This window comes from Arachis stenosperma, chromosome 1 (assembly GCF_014773155.1).
Source record: "Arachis stenosperma cultivar V10309 chromosome 1, arast.V10309.gnm1.PFL2, whole genome shotgun sequence".
Classification (NCBI taxonomy): domain Eukaryota; kingdom Viridiplantae; phylum Streptophyta; class Magnoliopsida; order Fabales; family Fabaceae; genus Arachis; species Arachis stenosperma.
Genome location: NC_080377.1, coordinates 93523175 through 93528324, shown reverse-complemented (window position 1 = coordinate 93528324; position 5150 = coordinate 93523175). Strand labels below are relative to the sequence as shown.

Genomic DNA, 5150 nt, shown 5'->3' with positions numbered 1-5150 from the left:
AAAAGGAAGAGGAGATAGCAGCCAAAAATAATAATGCAAAAAGGATGCTTGGTGATTACACTACACCTACTTCCAAGTTTGATGGAAGAAGCATCTCAATCCCTGCTATTGGAGCAAACAATTTTGAGTTGAAACCTCAACTAGTTGCTCTAATGCAACAGAACTGCAAGTTCCATGGACTTCCATCAGAAGATCCCTATCAGTTTTTAACTGAGTTCTTGCAGATCTATGAGACTGTTAAGACTAATGGAGTAGATCTGAAGTCTACAGGCTCATGCTTTTCCCTTTTGCTGTAAGAGACAGAGCTAGAACATGGTTGGACTCACAACCTAAAGATAACCTAGACTCCTAGGATAAGCTGGTCACAACCTTCTTGGCTAAGTTCTTTCCTCCTCAAAAGTTGAGCAAGCATAGAGTGGATGTTCAAACCTTCAAACAAAAAGATGGTGAATCCCTCTATGAAGCTTGGGAAAGATACAAGCAGATGACCAAAAGATGTCCTTCTGACATGCTTTCAGAGTGGACCATTCTGGATATATTCTATTATGGTCTATCTGAGTTCTCTAAGATGTCACTGGACCATTCTGTAGGTGGATCCATTCACCTAAAGAAAACGCCTGCAGAAGCTCAAGAACTTATTGACATGGTTGCAAATAACCAATTCATGTATACTTCTGAGAGGAATTCTGTGAATAATGGGATGTCTCAGAGGAAGGGAGTTCTTGAAATTGATGCTCTGAATGCCATATTAGCTTAGAACAAAATGTTGACTCAGCAAGTTAACATGATTTCTCAAAGTCTGAATGGATGGCAAAATGCATCCGACAGTACTAAAGAGGCATCTTCTGAAGAAGAAGCTTATGATCTTGAGAACCTTGCAATAGCAGAGGTAAATTACATGGGTGAACCTTATGGAAACACCTATAATTCATCATGGAAAAATCATCCGAATTTCTCATGGAAGGATCAACAAAAGCCTCAACAAGGCTTTAATAATGGTGGAAGAAACAGGCTTAGCAATAGCAAGCCTTTTCCATCATCTTCTCAGCAACAGACAGAGAATTCTGAGCAGAGCACCTTTAACTTAGCAAACATAGTCTCTGATCTGTCTAAGGCCACTTTAAGTTTCATGAGTGAAACAAGGTCCTCTATCAGAAATTTGGAGGCACAAGTGGGCCAGCTGGGTAAGAAAGTCACTGAAACTCCTCCTAGTACTCTCCCAAGCAATACTGAAGAGAATCCAAAAAGAGAGTGCAAGGCCATTGACATAATCAACATGGCCGAACTTAGAGAGGAAGGAGAGAACATGAATCCCAATGAGGAAGACCTCATGGGACGTCTCTCAAGCAAGAAGGAATTCCCTATTGAGGACCCAAAGGAATCTGAAGGTCATATAGAGACCATAGAGATCCCATTAAACCTCCTTCTGCCATTCATGAGCTCTGAAGACTATTCTTCCTCTGAAGAGGATGAAGATATAACTGGAGAGCAAGTTGCTCAAAATCTAGGAGCCATCATGAAGCTGAATGCCAAGTTGTTTGGTAATGAGACTTGGGAAGATGAACCTCCCTTGCTCATTAGTGAACTAGATACATGGGTTCAACAAACTTTACCTCAAAAGAAACAAGATCCTGGTAAATTCTTAATACCCTGTACCATAGGCACCATGACCTTTGAGAAGGCTCTTTGTGACCTGGAGTCAGGGATAAATCTTATGCCACACTCTGTAATGGAGAAGCTGGGGATCATTGAGGTACAACCTGCCACATTCTCATTGCAGATGACAGACAAGTCAGTAAGACAGGCTTATGGATTGGTAGAGGACGTGTTTGTAAAGATTAAAGGCCTTTACATCCCTACTGATTTCATAATCTTAGACAGTAGGAAGAAGGAGGTTGAATGCATCATCCTTGGAAGACCTTTTCTAGCCACAGCAGGAGCTGTGATAGATGTTAACTGATGAGCGGATAATTTGTACGCTTTTTGGCATTGTTTTTAGTATGTTTTTAGTATGATCTAGTTAGTTTTTAGTATATTTTTATTAGTTTTTAGTTAAAATTCACTTTTCTGGACTTTACTATGAGTTTGTGTGTTTTTCTGTGATTTCAGGTATTTTCTGGCTGAAATTGAGGGCCCTGAGCAAAAATCTGATCCAGAGACTGAAAAGGACTGCAGATGCTGTTGGATTCTGACCTCCCTGCACTCGAAGTGGATTTTCTGGAGCTACAGAAGCCCAATTGGCGCGCTCTCAACGGCGTTGGAAAGTAGACATCCTGGGCTTTCCAGCAATATATAATAGTCCATACTTTGCCCAAGATTGGATGGCCCAAACCGGCGTTCAAAGTCACCCTCAGAAATTCCAGCGTTAAACGCCGGAACTGGCACCTAAATGGGAGTTAAACGCCCAAACTGGCATAAAAGCTGGCGTTTAACTCCAAGAAGAGTCTCTACACGAAATTGCTTCATTGCTCAGCCCAAGCACACACCAAGTGGGCCCGGAAGTGGATTTCTATGTCATTTACTCATCTCTGTACACCCTAGGCTACTAGTTTTCTATAAATAGGACCTTTTACTATTGTATTGATATATCTGGGTAGCTATCTTCATTTTATGCTATCTTAGATCATTGGGAGGCTGGCCATTCGGCCATGCCTAGACCTTGTTCTTATGTATCTTCAACGGTGGAGTTTCTACACACCATAGATTAAGGTGTGGAGCTCTGCTGTACCTCGAGTATTAATGCAATTACTATTGTTCTTCTATTCAATTCCGCTTGTTCTTTGTCCAAGATATTCATTTGCACCCAAGAACATGATGAATGTGATGATTATGTGACGCTCATCATCATTCTCACTCATGAGCAAAGTGACTGACAACCACTCTTGTTCTACAAGCAAACGAGGCTCTAGTGTTTATCTCTTGGATTCCTGATACACGATGCATGGTTGATCGCCTGACAACCGAGTGCTCGCCTGACAAACGAGCCAGCCATTCCGTGAGATCAGAGTCTTCGTGGTATAGGCAAGAACTGATGGCGGCATTCAAGAGAATCCGGAAGGTCTAACCTTGTCTGTGGTATTCTGAGTAGGATTCATGGTATTGAGCACCAAGTTCTTGGGGCCATTACTAGGGATTATTTGAGTTGTGAAAAGTAGTGATCACAATTTCGCACACCAAGTTTTTGGCGCCGTTGCCGGGGATTGTTTTGTGTATGGACAACTAACGGTTCATCTTGTTGCTTAGATTAGGTATTTTTTTTCAGAGTTCTTAAGAATGAATTCTAGTGTTTCAAAGATAATCTGTTGAAATCTGGCTGGCTGAGAAGCCATGTCTAATCTTATTGGACCGAGGTTTCAACTGATCATCACAAGAGCTTGTTGATCTCTATCAATCTTGCTATTGGAGCAATGATCTGCTAAGGCTTGGCTGGCCATTGGCCATGTCTAGTGTTTTGGACCGAAGCTTTCTTTGAAAGCTTGGCTGGCTGTGAAGCCATGTCTAATTCCTGGACCGGAGACTTAGACTAGCATTGCAATGATTCCTGGAATCCAAATTAAGAATTCTGAAACTTTTATTTTCTATTTCCATATACTTTTCAAAAAAAAAAATTTCAAAATCATAAAAAACCAAAAAGATTTTATGTTTCTTGTTTGAGTCTAGTGTCTAATTTTAAGTTTGGTGTCTTGCATGTATTGTTTATTTGATCTTGGTTCTATTTTCAAGTCAATAGTACAGGGAACTGAAGATTCAGAACATGCAGCAGAGAAATTACACAGAAAAAGCTGGGCGTTCAAAACGCCCAGTGAAGAAGGACAGACTGGCGTTTAAACGCCAGCCAGGGTGCCTGGTTGGGCGTTTAACGCCCAAAAAGGTAGTGCATTGGGCGTTAAACGCCAGAATGTGCACCATTCTGGGCGTTTAATGCCAGGATGGCACAAGGGGAGGATTTGTTTTCAAATCAATTTTTTTTCAAGTTTTCAAAGTTTTTCAAAATCAAATCTTTTTCAAATCATATCTTTTCAATCAAATGTTTTCAAAATCAATTTCTTTCCTTTTTCAAAGATACTTGCTATCAATTAATGATTTGATTCAACATTTCAAGTATGTTGCCTTTTCTGTTGAGAAAGGTTTAATGTTTGAATCATATCTTTTCTTGATAGCCAAGTTATTAATTTTTAAAATCAAATCTTTTTAAAAATTGTTTCAAATCATATCTTCTCAATCACATGTTTTTTTTTAAACCAATCATATCTTCTTAACCTCATCTTTTTCAAATAGTTTTCAATCAATCTTTTGACTTCTAATCTCAAAATCTTTTTCAAAACTCACTTGATTCTTTTTCCACTTTGAGTTTTCGAAAATTATCAATCAATTTTTTTTAAATTGATTTTAAAAACTTCTTAATTAATTTTCGAAAATTCTCTTCCCCTCTTTTCACATCCTTCTATTTATGGACTACCACTCCTTCTCAATGCACAATTCGAACTCTATCTGATTAAGTTCGAATTCTTCTACCTCTTTCTTCTATTTTTCTGTTCTTCTGACACCTAAAGGAATCTCTATACTGTGACATAGAGGATTCCACATTTTCTTGTTCTCTTCTTATTCATATGAGCAGGAGCAGAGACAAAGGCATTCTTGTTGAAGCTGACCCTGAACCTGAAAGGACCTTGAAGCGAAAGCTAAGAGAAGCTAAGGCACAACTCTCTACAGAGGACCTAACAGAAATCTTCAAAGAAGAAGACATGGCAGCCGAAAACAACAATAATGCAAACAATGCAAGGAAGGTGCTGGGTGACTTTACTGCACCTACTCCCGACTTTTATGGGAGAAGCATCTCTATCCCTGCCATTGGATCAAACAACTTTGAGCTTAAGCCTCAATTAGTTTCTCTAATGCAACAGAATTGTAAGTTCCATGGACTTCCATTGGAAGATCCTCATCAGTTTTTGGCTGAGTTCTTGCAAATCTGTGACACTGTCAAGACTAATGGGGTTGACCCTGAGGTCTACAGACTTATGCTATTCCTTTTTGCTGTAAGAGACAGAGCTAGGACATGGTTGGACTCACAACCCAAAGAAAGCCTGGACTCATGGGAAAAGCTAGTCAATGCCTTCTTGGCAAAGTTCTTTCCACCTCAAAAATTGAGT

At 39.7% G+C, this 5150-nt stretch overlaps 1 non-coding gene across 1 annotated transcript; it reads right to left on the bottom strand.

The window, feature by feature from the left end:
* Positions 1 to 406: 406 nt before the first annotated feature.
* Positions 407 to 514, bottom strand: LOC130949853 (small nucleolar RNA R71). Its single transcript, XR_009073474.1, has one exon. It is a non-coding gene; the product is annotated as a small nucleolar RNA R71 (small nucleolar RNA).
* Between the last annotated feature and the right edge of the window lie 4636 nt (positions 515 to 5150).